At 53.2% G+C, this 17,682-nt stretch overlaps 1 protein-coding gene across 2 annotated transcripts in view; it reads left to right on the plus strand.

Moving 5' to 3' along the window:
- The first annotated feature begins 6,244 nt into the window (after positions 1–6,244).
- Positions 6,245–17,682, plus strand: part of LOC142473306 (uncharacterized) — a 56,161-nt gene continuing 44,723 nt past the window's right edge. Inside the window, exon 1 of one of the 2 annotated variants that reach the window (XM_075580502.1) lies at positions 6,245–6,495. The gene's annotated coding sequence lies outside the window, so the exon portion shown is untranslated. The remainder of the gene's footprint in view (positions 6,496–17,682) is intronic. The other variant, XM_075580503.1, reaches the window with a different exon arrangement.

Below are 17,682 nucleotides of genomic sequence, written 5' to 3' on the forward strand. Positions count from 1 at the left end.
ATGCGTGCTTCGTGAGATTCTAAGTCCTCCTCCAGTAATGTCTTTGACCAACCGTTCGTCTGTAACCTATAGCTCTCACATCGGACAACAATCTTGGCTTGGTCCCATGACCGGTACCAACCCAAACACTTGTCCATGTTCGCCCGATGACACTAAGCTACAGTAAGTGACAGAGATAACCTGTGTTTTCCGTGCTTTGTAGAACGTGTGTATGTTACCGCTTGTTTTGGTAGCTTGCAATCTTCGAGTTTCCCTCTATGTTATAAGACCCCGCAGGATTTTATAACATAGGCTCAATCGATCCCACCCTGCCACCAGTTAATAGAGAAGCCTGTCACGGGAGACCTGGTTCATTAACACCTTTTATACCGGGATCATATGATTGAGCAAAACAAGGAGGTAAAATAAATTGTAATTTATTCCAGGAATAGACATACACACACGTTCACAATAAACAATATAAAACACACTTACTGGGGATCTGGGCTAATGAACTAAACATTCCTAGTCCAAATGGCTAGAAAATGAAGTCTGTACGAGTCCTTTCCAATGACCGGGAGGTACTCACAAAAGTCCCGTAACTCAATTCGGCGTGCCTCTCAGAGCATCTTTTTGGGATCTTGAATTTGCCACTGGTGGTTTGGCGCTTAAAATCTGAGGTGCTGATTGGCTGCTAGGTTTCTTATAGGTTTTGGAGTCCCATTCTCAAAACACTACAGCTAATCAGCGCGCGGGAATGTCTCTGCCAGCCTATCACCGATTTGCTGATACTCTGAAGCCGGGCGGGCACCGATTTCAATTCTGCTAAGGGGCATGCGCCAGCCTGGCACCTCTGTCTCTTAGCATATTGAACCCTCCGCTGTGCCAGGTTCCTCAAAACCTGGGGCTGGGCAAATGGTGGTCGGCTAGCCCTTTGTTATATCAGGACGTGGGTACTTGAGTGTAACTCCAGTACCCTGCCTGCTTTTTTTTCCACATCAAATTTTTATTGGGTATCTAGTACAGACAGTAAACAATCTTCCAACCCATTATCCTATTTTGGTGTTACCAAATATCCCGTTTTCACAGTTTTCCATACAATCAATTACCAAAACAAATAAGACAGGACACAACATACGACACCAACTTGACTCACTGGGGGGTCACACCGACATACTCTGACATGTACCACAGAAGGAGGGGGGGAGTGGGGGGATTGCAGGTGTAGATGGCTTCTGCCTTTCTCTTCTCTTAACAGTGCTCTGTTGTCATCGCAACTGTTGTCTCCTCAGGTCCGGGTATGGCTCTATCGCGTCCTGTTCATCTTATCTTAACTGTCTGCCCTGTCGTCCTTTGTCAAAACTGGTTTGTCAGAGGAGAATGCACTTTTACCTATCATTGCAGGATATTGGCAGTAACTACCCCAGGGATGTCTGAATTGTCCAACCATGAGGACCATATTTTGAGGAATTTTGTGCCTGTGTCGTTGACCAGACTTGTCAACTGTTCCATCCGGCAAACATACCAAATTCTGTTTCTAATCTTATGGATCATGGGTATCTCTGGTTGCTTCCATAGTGCTGCGAGTTCACACTGTGTGGCTGTTGCAAAATGTGCACCTAATTTGTGCTCTTATCTGTTTAGCCCCTGAGTGCGCCTATCAAGCAGGAACAGCCAGGGGTCAAAGGGAACCGAGATGCCAAGAATACTCTGCAGCCAGATCCGAAATTCTTCCCAAATCGGGGCCACTTTGGTGCAGCTCCACAGCATATGCCTGTTCTCCACATTGTTTAGGTCACAATGGGGAGGAGCCCTTGACAAACTTAGCCAATCTTGTTGGGGTCAGATCCCACCTCATTAGGACCTTATATGCATTCTCCCGTAACGTGGTGCAGATGGAACTCTTAGCTACTGCCAGTAAAATAGAATTCCAGTCTTCGTCTTCTAGTGTCTCACCTAAGTCTAGTTCCCAGCGTCGTTGGTAACTAAGTCTGTTGTCGTTGTCATTTGCTGCACACTACCTCTTTGTATATCCTAGATGTGAGTCCCGTTGAATCTGTTCTTCTAGAACAGAGCTGTTCAAAATTCGTTCTCTTAGGTCGAATTGGAAGTTTTGTGTAGAACGCTCTGATTTGACGGTATTTAAAAAACTCAGAGTTTGGTAATTCTTTCTCAGATTTAATTTGTTCAAAGGTTTTTATCGTTTTCCTTCCCTCCAGATGTAATAGCCTAGTGAGGCCTTTTTGTTTCCAGATTGCAAAGTTAAAAAAGAAAAAAAGGGATGTGTATTTGATAGGCGCCTATAATAAGCACAATTAGTGGTTTATATACACTATCACTTTCACTATACACATGATATCATTTTATATCATTCTTTCTTCTTGGTTTGTCTTAGAGTAGTTATATGTTTCAGCTGACATTGATACTATATACTGTAGTAACATACCCATTCAATGTTTGAACTAATCACTGCGCATGTGCCTAACATTATAGCACAATCACTGAATGTTTAGAGTGCTGAATGCGCATGTGCAATAAGTACCAGGTGAAATTGGACTAATTAATGGACTCCTATTTAACGGACACTCGTGGACACAATTTTAGAACCCCTGAGGAAGAAAGCAGCACGCTTTCGAAACGTGTAGGGTGGCCTTTGAGACTTCAAATGTGAAAGAAAAAATTGTGAAAAAGCGCTAAAGTTTAAACACCAATGTGACAAGTTACAAAATACCTTTAACTTAAAGTTAGGCTGCCTGGTACCTACTGCTAGTACAAACAGAAAATACGTGAAAAGGAAAAAAGCCTGGCGCCAAATATTCAGTGGAAAGTCCTGTATTCCTCACGCAATCCGCACACTTGCTTGACAGGCCATGTAATGAGAGAAAAACAAACAAACACAGATCATCGTGTAACACTGTAGGGTAAATCAGTACTACACTACAAATCACATAAACAGTGAGACCACTAATGACAATTAAAATACACTATTCAATAATATAAGAACTATGCTATAAAATGGTATTGTCAAATACAGAGAGCCGCTGGTCATCCGGGGTGGAAAAATCAGAGCCCTACTTACAATCAGCAGGGTATAAACACGCGGTTTAATGACAGAGTCCTCTCGGCGCAGATGGTGTCCTTGCAGAGTTGAAGCTCTGCTCCGCCGTGACTCACGTCCAAACCGTCCCTTCAGGTTCCCAGGAACAATGCCGGTGACGAAGGCTGGTTGGTGAGGTGCACAGCACAACAGCACGTGTGGCCGGTTCACCTCACTTCCGCCTCCTGCTTCACAGGCTCTCTCAGCGCGCCCGCCCGCGAGTGTGCCCGTGTCCTTAAAGGGACAGTTAATGCGGTCTGATCACCGGGAGCTGCTAGAACTGAAAGGCTCCAGACCAAATGTCCCATAAAAGTCCAATAACCAAATACAAAGTGACAGTGTCACCTGCCCTAAGCGTTTCGTAGACGTTACTCTACTTCCTCAGGGGCTACAAAACTAATATCTAGTGACACTCTAATATACCCTAACCAATTAAAACTTAATTGACTATTTAAAGCAATATCGCCTACATGTCATTAATATCAAATCACTATGTCTCACACAACCTAACACACATACAGTACATAAATACAGGTAAACCCCGTTATAACGCGACCCGTTATAACGCGAATCGGTTATAACGCGGTTTTCACGTGGCTCCCGCACACACTGCTCACTGCACACACTCTCACTGCACACACTGCACACACTGCACACACTGCACACACTGCTCACAGCACACACTCCCAGCACTCACACTACACTGCACACACTGCACACACTTTACACTGCACGCACACACTCTACACTGCACGCACACACTCTACACTGCACGCACACACTCCCACTGCACGCACACACTCCCACTGCAAGCACACACTCCCACTGCACGCACACAGTCCCACTCCCACTGCACAGAGTCCCACTCCCACTGCACACTCCCCCACTGCACACTCCCCCACTGCACTGCACTGGAGGAGGGGTTATTCCTACTGCTGCTAGCACAGGGTCCCAGTGCTGAGCTTCCTGACACACAGGAGGGGAGAGGCTGAGCCTGTTACTGGAGGGGTTATTCCTGCTGCTGCTGCTAGCACAGGGTCCCAGTGCTGAGCTTCCTGACACACAGGAGGGAGAGGCTGAGCCTGTTACTGGAGGAGGGGTTATTCCCGCTGCTGCTGCTAGCACAGGGTCCCAGTGCTGAGCTCCCTTACATACAGGAGGGAGAGGCTGAGCCTGTTACTGGAGGAGGGGTTATTGCTGCTGCTGCTGCTAGCACAGGGTCCCAGTGCTGAGCTCCCTTACACACAGGAGGGAGAGGCTGAGCCTGTTACTGGGGGAGGGGTTATTCCTGCTGCTGCTAGCACAGGGTCCCAGTGCTGAGCTTCCTGACACACAGGAGGGAGAGGCTGAGCCTGTTACTGGAGGAGGGGTTATTCCTGCTGCTAGCACAGGGTCCCAGTGCTGAGCTCCCTTACACACAGGAGGGAGAGGCTGAGCCTGTTACTGGAGGAGGGGTTATTCCTGCTGCTGCTGCTAGCACAGGGTCCCAGTGCTGAGCTTCCTGACACACAGGAGGGAGAGGCTGAGCCTGTTACTGGAGGAGGGGTTATTCCTGCTGCTGCTGCTAGCACAGGGTCCCAGTGCTGAGCTTCCTGACACACAAGAGGGAGAGGCTGAGCCTGTTACTGGAGGAGGGGTTATTCCTGCTGCTAGCACAGGGTCCCAGTGCTGAGCTTCCTGACACACAGGAGGGAGAGGCTGAGCCTGTTACTGGAGGGGTTATTCCTGCTGCTGCTAGCACAGGGTCCCAGTGCTGAGCTTCCTGACACACAGGAGGGAGAGGCTGAGCCTGTTACTGGAGGAGGGGTTATGCCTGCTGCTGCTGCTAGCACAGGGTCCCAGTGCTGAGCTTCCTGACACACAGGAGGGAGAGGCTGAGCCTGTTACTGGAGGAGGGGTTATTGCTGCTGCCGCTGGCACAGGGTCCCAGTGCTGAGCTGCCTGACACACAGGAGGGAGAGGCTGAGCCTGTTACTGGAGGAGGGGTTATTCCTGCTGCTGCTAGCACAGGGTCCCAGTGCTGAGCTTCATGACACACAGGAGGGAGAGGCTGAGCCTGTTACTGGAGGGGTTATTCCTGCTGCTGGCACAGGGTCCCAGTGCTGAGCTCCCTTACACACAGGAGGGAGAGGCTGAGCCTGTTACTGGAGGGGTTATTCCTGCTGCTGCTGCTAGCACAGGGTCCCAGTGCTGAGCTCCCTTACACACAGGAGGGAGAGGCTGAGCCTGTTACTGGAGGAGGGGTTATTCCTGCTGCTGCTGCTAGCACAGGGTCCCAGTGCTGAGCTCCCTTACACACAGGAGGGAGAGGCTGAGCCTGTTACTGGAGGAGGGGTTATTGCTGCTGCTGCTAGCACAGGGTCCCAGTGCTGAGCTCCCTTACACACAGGAGGGAGAGGCTGAGCCTGTTACTGGAGGAGGGGTTATTCCTGCTGCTGCTGCTAGCACAGGGTCCCAGTGCTGGGCTTCCTGACACACAAGAGGGAGAGGCTGAGCCTGTTACTGGAGGAGGGGTTATTCCTGCTGCTAGCACAGGGTCCCAGTGCTGAGCTTCCTGACACACAGGAGGGAGAGGCTGAGCCTGTTACTGGAGGGGTTATTCCTGCTGCTGCTAGCACAGGGTCCCAGTGCTGAGCTTCCTGACACACAGGAGGGAGAGGCTGAGCCTGTTACTGGAGGAGGGGTTATTCCTGCTGCTGCTAGCACAGGGTCCCAGTGCTGAGCTCCCTTACACACAGGAGGGAGAGGCTGAGCCTGTTACTGGAGGGGTTATTCCTGCTGCTGCTAGCACAGGGTCCCAGTGCTGAGCTTCCTGACACACAGGAGGGAGAGGCTGAGCCTGTTACTGGAGGAGGGGTTATTCCTGCTGCTGCTGCTAGCACAGGGTCCCAGTGCTGAGCTTCCTGACACACAGGAGGGAGAGGCTGAGCCTGTTACTGGAGGAGGGGTTATTGCTGCTGCCGCTGGCACAGGGTCCCAGTGCTGAGCTGCCTGACACACAGGAGGGAGAGGCTGAGCCTGTTACTGGAGGAGGGGTTATTCCTGCTGCTGCTAGCACAGGGTCCCAGTGCTGAGCTCCCTTACACACAGGAGGGAGAGGCTGAGCCTGTTACTGGAGGAGGGGTTATTCCTGCTGCTGCTAGCACAGGGTCCCAGTGCTGAGCTCCCTTACACACAGGAGGGAGAGGCTGAGCCTGTTACTGGGGGAGGGGTTATTCCTGCTGCTGCTGCTAGCACAGGGTCCCAGTGCTGAGCTCCCTTACACACAGGAGGGAGAGGCTGAGCCTGTTACTGGAGGAGGGGTTATTGCTGCTGCTGCTAGCACAGGGTCCCAGTGCTGAGCTGCCTGACACACAGGAGGGAGAGGCTGAGCCTGTTACTGGAGGGGTTATTGCTGCTGCTGGCACAGGGACTGCAAGGTAATGGGCTTTTATTTTACTTTGGGAATTATTGGTGTTAATTTGGGAAAGTTATTAAAGTGTTAGAAAGTCATTATATTGAGGAAACTACTGGAGTTTAACCCCTTCATTACTACAGCGGTAACGCGTGTGTGTTATTGTCTGTGTGTGTGTGTGTGTGTGTGTGTGTGTGTGTGTGTGTGAGACACGTGTTATTGTCAGTATCTGTGTGTGTGTGTGTTACTATTGTCTGTACGTCTGTGTGTGTGTTATTGTCTGTAGCTGTGTGTGTGTGTTATTGTCTGTAGCTCTCTGTGTGTGACACGTGTGTGTGTGTGTGTTATTGTCTGTAGCTCTCTGTGTGTGTGTTATTGTCTGTAGCTCTCTGTGTGTGACACGTGTGTGTGTGTGTTATTGTTTGTAGCTCCCTGTGTGTGTGACACGTGTGTGTTATTGTCTGTAGCTCTCTGTGTGTGTGACACGTGTTATTGTTTGTAGCTCTGTGTGAGACACGATTGCCTGGGGACAGTCCTGTCTGACAGTATGTTCTGATATCCCAAATACCAGCTGCAGTTTCTCTCTAACATGTCCTAATGTTATAGTGTGTCTGGGACACAGGGGGGGGGGGGGAGAGGTTGTGTGTCTGGGAGCACAGGGAGGTTGTGTGCTGAGAGCACAGGGGGAGGTTGTGTGTCTGGGAGCACAGGGGGAGGGGAGGTTGTGTGTCTGGGAGCACAGGGGGAAGTTGTGTGTCTGGGAGCACGGGGGTTGGGGAGGCTGTGTGTCTGGGAGCACAGGGGGAGGGGAGGTTGTGTGTCTGGGAGCACAGGGGGAGGTTGTGTGTCTGGGAGCACAGGGGGAGGGGAGGTTGTGTGTCTGGGAGCACAGGGGTTGGGGAGGCTGTGTGTCTGGGAGCACAGGGGGAGGGGGGATTGTGTGTGGGAGCACAGGAGGAGGGGGGATTGTGTGTCTGGGAGCACAGGGGGGGGGATTGTGTGTCTGGGACACAGGGTGTAGGCGGTTGCAGCTTGCGGAGAGAGGGGGGCGGGTACACGGCTAGCAGAGGGGGAGGGGGGGACACAGCTAGCAGAAAGAGGAGGAGAGGACACAGCTAGCAGAGAGAGGAGGAGAGGACACAGCTAGCAGAGAGAGGAGGAGAGGACACAGCTAGCAGAGAGAGGGGGGACACAGCTAGCAGAGAGAGGGGGAGGACACAGCTAGCAGAGAGAGGGGGAGGACACAGCTAGCAGAGAGAGGGGGAGGACACAGCTAGCAGAGAGAGGGGGAGGACACAGCTAGCAGAGAGGGGGGAGGACACAGCTAGCAGAGAGGGGGGGAGGACACAGCTAGCAGAGAGGGGGGGAGGACACAGCTAGCAGAGAGGGGGGGAGGACACAGCTAGCAGAGAGGAGGAGAGGACACAGCTAGCAGTGATAGGGGGGAGGACACAGCTAGCAGAGAGGAGGAGAGGACACAGCTAGCAGTGAGAGGGGGGAGGACACAGCTAGCAGAGAGAGGGGGGGACACAGCTAGCAGAGAGAGGGAGGAGGACACAGCTAGTAGAGAGAGGGGGGAGGACACAGCTAGCAGAGAGAGGGGGGTTGACACAGCTAGCAGGGACAGGGGGGGAGGACACAGCTAGCAGAGAGAGGAGGAGGACACAGCTAGCAGAGAGAGAGGGGGAGGACACAGCTAGCAGAGAGAGGGGGGAGGACACAGCTAGCAGAGAGAGGGGGGAGGACACAGCTAGCAGAGAGAGGGAGGAGGACACAGCTAACAGAGAGAGGGGGGAGGACACAGCTAACAGAGAGGGGGGAGGACACAGCTAGCAGAGAGAGGGGGGAGGACACAGCTAGCAGAGGGGGGGGAACACAGCTAGCAGGGAGAGGGGGGAGGACACAGCTAGCAGAGAGAGGGGGGACACTGCTAGCAGAGAGAGGGGAGGACACAGCTAACAGGAGAGAGGGGGAGGACACAGCTAGCAGAGAGAGGAGGACACAGCTAGCAGAGAGAGGGGGGGGCACAGCTAACAGAGAGGGGGGAGGACACAGCTAGCAGAGAGAGGGGGGAGGACACAGCTAGCAGAGAGGGGGGACACAGCTAGCAGAGAGAGGGGGGGACACAGCTAGCAGAGAGAGGGGGGAGGACACAGCTAGCAGAGAGAGGGGGGAGGACACAGCTAGCAGAGGGGGGGGGGGACACAGCTAGCAGAGAGAGGGGGGGACACAGCTAGCAGAGAGAGGGGGGAGGACACAGCTAGCAGAGGGGGGGGACACAGCTAGCAGAGAGAGGGCGGAGGACACAGCTAGCAGAGAGGAGGACACAGCTAGCAGAGAGAGGAGGACACAGCTATCAGAGAGAGGGGGGACACAGCTAACAGAGAGGGGGGAGGACACAGCTAGCAGAGAGAGGGGGGAGGACACAGCTAGCAGAGGGGGGGGGGGGACACAGCTAGCAGAGAGAGGGGGGACACAGCTAACAGAGGGGGGGGGAGGACACAGCTAGCAGAGAGAGGGGGAGGACACAGCTAGCAGAGAGGGGGGGACACAGCTAACAGAGAGAGGGGGAGGACACAGCTAGCAGAGAGAGGGGGGAGGACACAGCTAACAGAGAGAGGGGGAGGACACAGCTAGCAGAGAGAGGGGGAGGACACAGCTAGCAGAGAGGGGGGGACACAGCTAACAGAGAGAGGGGGGAGGACACAGCTAGCAGAGAGAGGGGGAGGACACAGCTAACAGAGAGAGGGGGAGGACACAGCTAGCAGAGAGAGGGGGGGAGGACACAGCTAGCAGAGAGAGGGGGGGGGGACACAGCTAACAGAGAGAGGGGGGAGGACACAGCTAGCAGAAAGAGGGGGGAGGACACAGCTAGTAGAGAGAGGGGGGAGGACACAGCTAGTAGAGAGAGGGGGGACTTAGCTAACAGAGAGGGGAGAGGACACAGCTAGCAGAGAGAGGGGGGGGCACAGCTAGCAGAGAGAGGGGGGGGCACAGCTAGCAGAGAGAGGGGAGGACACAGCTAGCAGAGAGAGAGGGGGGGAGGACACAGCTAGCAGAGAGAGGGGGGAGGACACAGCTAGCAGAGAGAGGGGGAGGACACAGCTAGCAGAGAGAGGGAGGAGGACACAGCTAACAGAGAGAGGGGGGAGGACACAGCTAACAGAGAGGGGGGAGGACACAGCTAGCAGAGAGAGGGGGGAGGACACAGCTAGCAGAGGGGGGGAACACAGCTAGCAGGGAGAGGGGGGAGGACACAGCTAGCAGAGAGAGGGGGGACACTGCTAGCAGAGAGAGGGGAGGACACAGCTAACAGAGAGAGGGGGGAGGACACAGCTAGCAGAGAGAGGAGGACACAGCTAGCAGAGAGAGGGGGGGACACAGCTAACAGAGAGGGGGGAGGACACAGCTAGCAGAGAGAGGGGGGAGGACACAGCTAGCAGAGAGGGGGGACACAGCTAGCAGAGAGAGGGGGGGGACACAGCTAGCAGAGAGAGGGGGGAGGACACAGCTAGCAGAGAGAGGGGGGGAGGACACAGCTAGCAGAGGGGGGGGGGACACAGCTAGCAGAGAGAGGGGGGGACACAGCTAGCAGAGAGAGGGGGGAGGACACAGCTAGCAGAGGGGGGGGGACACAGCTAGCAGAGAGAGGGCGGAGGACACAGCTAGCAGAGAGGAGGACACAGCTAGCAGAGAGAGGAGGACACAGCTATCAGAGAGAGGGGGACACAGCTAACAGAGAGGGGGGAGGACACAGCTAGCAGAGAGAGGGGGGAGGACACAGCTAGCAGAGGGGGGGGGGGACACAGCTAGCAGAGAGAGGGGGACACAGCTAACAGAGGGGGGGGGGAGGACACAGCTAGCAGAGAGAGGGGGAGGACACAGCTAGCAGAGAGGGGGGGACACAGCTAACAGAGAGAGGGGGGAGGACACAGCTAGCAGAGAGAGGGGGGAGGACACAGCTAACAGAGAGAGGGGGAGGACACAGCTAGCAGAGAGAGGGGGGGAGGACACAGCTAGCAGAGAGAGGGGGGGGGGACACAGCTAACAGAGAGAGGGGGGAGGACACAGCTAGCAGAAAGAGGGGGGAGGACACAGCTAGTAGAGAGAGGGGGGAGGACACAGCTAGTAGAGAGAGGGGGGACTTAGCTAACAGAGAGGGGAGAGGACACAGCTAGCAGAGAGAGGGGGGGGCACAGCTAGCAGAGAGAGGGGGGGGCACAGCTAGCAGAGAGAGGGGGGAGGACACAGCTAGCAGAGAGAGGGGGGGACACAGCTAGCAGAGAGAGGGGGGAGGACACAGCTAGCAGAGAGAGGGGGGATGACACAGCAAGCAGAGAGAGGGGGGACACAGCTAGCAAAGAGAGGGGGGAGAGGGGGGGAGGACAGCTAGCAGAGAGTCAGCAGAGAGGGGGGGAGGACACAGCTAGCAGAGGGGGGGGAGGACACAGCTAGCAGGGAGAGGGGGGAGGACACAGCTAACAGAGAGAGGGGGAGAGGACACAGCTAGCAGAGAGAGGGGGGAGGACACAGCTAGCAGGGGGGGGGGGAACACAGCTAGCAGGGAGAGGGGGGAGGACACAGCTAGCAGAGAGGGGGGAGGACACAGCTAGCAGAGAGAGGGGGGAGGACACAGCTAGCAGAGAGAGGGGGGAGGACACAGCTAGCAGAGAGAGGGGGGAGGACACAACTAGCAGAGAGAGGGGGAGGACACAGCTAGCAGAGAGGAGGAGAGGACACAGCTAGCAGGGAGAGGGGGGAGGACACAGCTAGCAGAGAGAGGGGGGGGGGGACACAGCTAGCAGAGAGGGGGGGAACACAGCTAGCAGGGAGAGGGGGAGGACACAGCTAGCAGAGAGAGGGGGGGACACTGCTAGCAGAGAGAGGGGAGGACACAGCTAGCAGAGAGAGGGGGGAGGACACAGCTAGCAGAGGGGGGGGAACACAGCTAGCAGAGAGAGGGGGGGAGGACACAGCTAGCAGAGAGAGGGGGGACACAGCTAACAGAGAGGGGGGAGGACACAGCTAGCAGAGAGAGGGGGGAGGACACAGCTAGCAGAGAGAGGGGGGGGACACAGCTAACAGAGAGAGGGGGGAGGACACAGCTAGCAGAGGGGGGGGGGAAACACAGCTAGCAGAGAGAGGGGGGAGGACACAGCTAGCAGAGAGAGGGGGGAGGACACAGCTAGCAGAGAGAGGGGGGAGGACACAGCTAGCAGAGAGAGGGGGGGGACAGCTAACAGAGAGGGGGGAGGACACAGCTAGCAGAGAGAGGGGGGAGGACACAGCTAGCAGAGAGAGGGGGGGACACAGCTAACAGAGAGAGGGGGAGGACACAGCTAGCAGAGAGGGGGGGGACACAGCTAACAGAGAGGGGGGAGGACACAGCTAGCAGAGAGAGGGGGGAGGACACAGCTAGCAGAGAGAGGGGGGAGGACACAGCTAGCAGAGAGAGGGGGGACTTAGCTAACAGAGAGGGGAGAGGACACAGCTAGCAGAGAGAGGAGGAGAGGACACAGCTAGCAGAGAGAGGGGGGAGGACACAGCTAGCAGAGGGGGGGGGGGTGACTTAGCTAACAGAGAGGGGAGAGGACACAGCTAGCAGAGGGGGGGGGGGACTTAGCTAACAGAGAGGGGAGAGGACACAGCTAGCAGAGAGAGGAGGAGAGGGACACAGCTAGCAGAGAGAGGGGGGGACACAGCTAGCAGAGAGGGGGAGGGGACACAGCTAGCAGAGAGAGGGGGAGGACACTGCTAGCAGAGAGAGGGGGGGACACAGCTAGCAGAGAGAGGGGGGAGGACACAGCTAGCAGAGAGGGGGGGGGACACAGCTAGCAGAGAGAGGGGGGAGGACACAGCTAGCAGAGAGAAGGGGGGGACACAGCTAACAGAGAGGGGGGAGGACACAGCTAGCAGAGAGAGGGGGGAGGACACAGCTAGCAGAGAGGGGGGGAGGACACCGCTAGCAGAGAGAGGGGGGGACACAGCTAACAGAGAGGGGGGAGGACACAGCTAACAGAGAGAGGGGGGAGGACACCGCTAGCAGAGAGAGGGGGACACACAGCTAACAGAGGGGGGGAGGACACAGCTAGCAGAGAGAGGGGGGAGGACACAGCTAGCAGAGAGGGGGGGACACAGCTAACAGAGAGAGGGGGGAGGACACAGCTAGCAGAGAGAGGGTGAGGAGACAGCTAACAGAGAGGGGGGAGGACACAGCTAGCAGAGAGAGGAGAGGACACAGCTAGCAGAGAGGGGGGGAGGACACAGCTAGCAGAGAGAGGGGGGAGGACACAGCTAGCAGAGAGAGGGGGGACACAGCTAGCAGAGAGAGGAGGAGAGGACACAGCTAGCAGAGAGAGGGGGGAGTACACAGCTAACAGAGAGGGGGGAGGACACAGCTAGCAGAGAGAGGGGGGAGGGCACAGCTAACAGAGAGGGGGGAGGACACAGCTAGCAGGGAGAGGGGGGTGGACACAGCTAGCAGAGAGAGGGGGGGGACTTAGCTAACAGAGAAGGGAGAGGACACAGCTAGCAGAGAGAGGGGGGGAGGACACAGCTAGCAGAGAGAGGGGGGAGGACACATTTAGCAGAGAGAGGGGGGGACACAGCTAACAGAGAGGGGGAGGACACAGCTAACAGAGAGGGGGGGACACAACTAGAAGAGAGAGGGGGGATGACACAGCTAGCAGAGAGAGGAGGAGGACACAGCTAGCAGAGAGGGGAGGACACAGCTAGCAGAGAGAGGGGGGAGGACACAGCTAGCAGAGAGAGGGGGGACGGGGACACAGCTAGCAGAGAGAGGGGGGAGGGGGGACACAGCTAGCAGAGAGAGGGGGGAGGACACAGCTAGCAGAGAGAGGGGGGAGGGCACAACTAGCAGAGAGAGGGGGGAGGACACAGCTAGCAGAGAGGGGGGGACACAGCTAGCAGAGAGAGGGGGACACAGCTAGCAGAGAGAGGGGGAGAGCACAGCTAGCAGAGAGAGGGGGGAGGGCACAGCTAGCAGAGAGGGGGGGAGGACACAGCTAGGAAAGAGGGACGACGACACAGCTAGCAGAGAGAGGGGGAGGACACAGCTAGCAGAGAGAGAGGGGGGAGGACACAGCTAGCAGAGAGAGGGGGGAGGACACAGCTAGCAGAGAGAGGGGGAGGACACAGCTAGCAGAGAGAGAGGAGACACAGCTAGCAGAGAGGGGGGAGGATTATGGTGGCCATCAGCCATAATGTCATTGTTGCCTTATACTAAACAAATAAACCCGGCGCCTTGAACAATATTAATTATAAATAGTGTGGAATCTGACCATATATAAATGTCCAGTTTGATGATCCGGTAGTAACAAGCAGGGTTAAACACGCGTATAGGATAATCTTTATCCAAAACAGCTAGCTGCAGACAACAAAGGGACACTCCGCTGAACTACTTGCTTGGCGCCGTTGACGCTGGTAATCAGAACCCTCTCGCGTCTGTCACTACGGCGCCAAGCAAGTACTTTGGCGGAGTGTCCCCCTGTTCTCTGCAGCTAGCGGTTTTGGATAAAGATTATCCTATACGCGTGTTTAACCCTGCTTGTTACTACCGGATCATCAAACTGGACATTTATATATGGTCAGATTCCACACTATTTATAATTATTATTGTTCAAGGCGCCGGGTTTATTTATTTGTTTTGTATTATTGTATCTGACTAGTATTGGTCAGTCTTTTTCCCTTGGCAGCCTGGCCTATATATATGTTTTTTTTTGTCACATATCACTGTATATTGATAACACTTATGTTTCACTTTAAGCATTAGCGCTAGTAGCACTAAATCTTTTTCTGCATATGTTGGCTTGTACTGACTTAAAATATGTTTTAGTGTAAATGGACTTTCCTTCAGAAATAATATCCAAATCCAGAAAATTAATACGTATAGTGTCATAATGGCAGGTGAAATTAACATTCATGTGATTGATATTAAGATAAATAATAAATGTGTCAAGGAGTTCAATACTCCCATCCCAAATAAAAATAACGTCATCAATATAGCTGCTCAAGAGCACCAGGTTTGCACTGAGGGGGCAGTTGTTCCAGATGTACTCATCCTCCCATTGGCCCATAAATTAATTGGCATAACTCGGTGCAAACCTGGTTCCCATGGACGTACCGCATATCAGGTTATGGCCGATAGCCACCATAATCCGCAATGGATTCGCAATATCCCAAGGGACAGTTCGTTCGCCTGAGGCACAATTCTTCCAGTGATGAGGCTTTTGCGTCACAGGTGAGCGAATTAAAAACTACATTTTTGGAAAGAAAATATCTTGCCAATGAACTTGAACATACAATATCTAAGGTTCAAAAAATTGACAGAATTAGTCTTTTGGAGTATAAAAAGAAAGATATGGTTTCAGATTCTAGTAATAAGATCTCTTTTATTACACAATATAACCAGATGGCACTGAAAATCAGGCAAATTTTCAACCAGCACTGGCCCACACTTCTTAGGGATAGTACACTATCCCAAATCCTGTCGCCTAAACCATCCAGTACTGGCAACTCGGGGATAGGTGGAAGAAATGTTCCCACGGGAGGGATTGGTTGTGCATGTTAGGTATAGGGCCCTTAACCCTATAAAGATGCCTGCTGCCCAATCCCTGGCAGTTCCATCTCAAATTCCATCTGAAGATTTCATTGGATTCACCAAGTTCCAGCGTCAGCGGTTTCGGAGTGTGAGGGGTTAATTATATCGTAACCACGGATTGTGCCCCTCTTCTGGAATTCGTTAGAGCTAAGGGTTCCCGAACGAACCCTGTAAGGACTGAACAAACTTTTTCCTTTTGGCGGAGATATAGAGGTGGCAACTTGTGCCCCTAGCCAGGAACTGTTACACGGATCAATTTGCGCACCCGCATGCGTGCAGGGGTGCCCAGAGACTTTTTCGTTCCAAGGACATTTGATTTCGTTCCCTGTACCCAATAAGTGTTTTATTAAGTGTAATTGTGCAAGATTTGTGTGTTTGTCTGAAAATAAATAAATTACAATTTATTTTGCCCGCCTTGTGCTCAGTCTAGAATCCCGGTATTAATGTGTGTATAAGTCTTGGTCTCGGGTGACAGGCATGCACACCCTGTACGTCAGTGTAATTCAGACTGCATTTACATCTAACGTTACATCTAAAATGTATAGGATTAATTCATACAGCAACTGCCACACTACCTTTGTGATTTACCTGCTACGTTGTCCCTGTGGCCTACAATATGTGGGGCGTACGGGGAGATCATACCAGAGGCGTATTTACGAGCACATTTACTACATTAGGAAAGGACTCGCAACGCACAGTGTTCCGCATCACTTTTTAATTCATCATAATCAAAACCCGAAAGGCTTGGTGTGCCAGGCCATTGAGACTTATTTAGGTAATTAGAGAGGGGGGGACAAATTGAAATATATCAGTAGGCGTGAGGCCTACTGGATATAAGAGTTAAAAACCCTGTCCCCCGATGGGTTAAATATTGATTTCGACCTGGGAGCATTTCTGGTGAGTTAGGGCTGCTTCAGGCATGAATATCTCCAACACCCATCCTGTTTTCTTATGTGTTTTTTTTTTTTTAACTAACTCACAAGGTGGGAAAGTGGCCACTAAGGGTGTATCCATTATCAGACATATATTATATGTTTAGATGTGACACTGGCAGGGTAGGGTCTGTCTTGTTGCCACAGACAGTTTGAAACTCCTTTTATTTTAGTAGGATTTTTTTTAAAGGGGGCCTGTAAGAGACGTGTTCAGAGGTACGCAATGGAGATTGTTTTAAGGTGAAATTAAAATAAGGCTTTATTGCGTCTGTCACTTTAAACACAGCAAACATGTAAATCAGCAAACAAAATCTGCTCCACTTTGGAGTATATATACTGTACACTTGTAGTCCAGCTCTCTTTAACTGCGTGGTTACGATTCACCGGCCCAAATCATAGGGACATTTATATATATATATATATATACAGTGTTCGACAAATCACCCAAAAATCTACTCGCCCAACCAAAAAATCTACTCGCCACCTAGTCCCGCCCCCAACCCCGCCCCTAGTCCCGCCCCCAACCCCGCTTTAAAATAAAATATATAAATAAAATACATTTAATAAATTCCTAGTCAGAACAACATTCGTTTTTGACAAATGTATTTATTGTATTACATTATACTACAATTAGTCCTTGTTACGTGTGTGTGTGTGTGTGTGTGTGTGTGTGTGTGTGTGTGTGTGTGTGTGTGTGTGTGTGTGTGTGTGTGTGTGTGTGTGTGTGTGTGTGTGTGTGTGTGTGTGTGTGTGTGTGTGTGTGTGTGTGTGTGTGTGTGTGTGTGTGTGTGTGTGTGTGTGTGTGTGTGTGTGTGTGTGTGTGTGTGTAAATGTCAGATCTAGAATTAAAAGCCAGGTGTGAATGACTAGTTTCCTGAACCTCTTAACCAGTGCCTGGACGCCCCCGCTTCACAATATCTAAAGCAGCAATCCCGCCTGGGATCTTACCTGATCCGCAGTCCCTCAATGTCCAGGTACCCTCATTCCCGCAATGTTATACATTGGGGCGGTGTTCCCTACCTGTCTTCTGGGTTAGGGGGGGGGGGGGGTTCCGATGTCTTCCGTGTGAAGCTTGAGCCAGATCTGGAAGAAAGCAGTATAGGGTAGTTAAGATTTCGGTGTAGTATAGGGCAGTTAAGATATATAGGGTAAATAAGAGATCAAGATCCAGAGTGTGAGTGACAGAGAGAGAGAGTGTGGGGAGAGAAAGAGAGAGTGTAGGGGAGAGAGAGAGAGTGTAGGGGAGAGAGAGTGTGGGGGAGAGTGAGAGAGTGTGGGGGAGAGAGAGTGTGGGAGAGAGAGAGTGTGGGGAGAGAGAGAGAGTGTGGGGGGACAGAGAGAGTGTAGGGAGAGAGAGAGTGTAGGGGAGAGAGAGAGAGTGTGGGGGAGAGAGAGAGAGTGAGGGGGAGAGAGAGAGAGTGTGGGGGACAGAGAGAGAGAGTGGGGAGAGAGAGAGAGTGTGGGTGAGAGAGAGAGTGTGGGGGAGAGAGAGAGAGTGTAGGGGAGAGAGTGTGGGGGAGAGAGAGTGTGGGGGAGAGGGAGAGAGTGTGGGGGAGAGAGAGGGAGAGAGGGAGAGAGTGGGGGAGAGTGGGGGAGAGAGAGAGAGAGTGGGAGAGAGAGAGAGAGAGTGTAGGGGAGAGAGAGAGTGTGGGGGAGAGAG

This window comes from Ascaphus truei (genome assembly GCF_040206685.1).
Source record: "Ascaphus truei isolate aAscTru1 chromosome 3 unlocalized genomic scaffold, aAscTru1.hap1 SUPER_3_unloc_1, whole genome shotgun sequence".
In the NCBI taxonomy this organism is placed as follows: domain Eukaryota; kingdom Metazoa; phylum Chordata; class Amphibia; order Anura; family Ascaphidae; genus Ascaphus; species Ascaphus truei.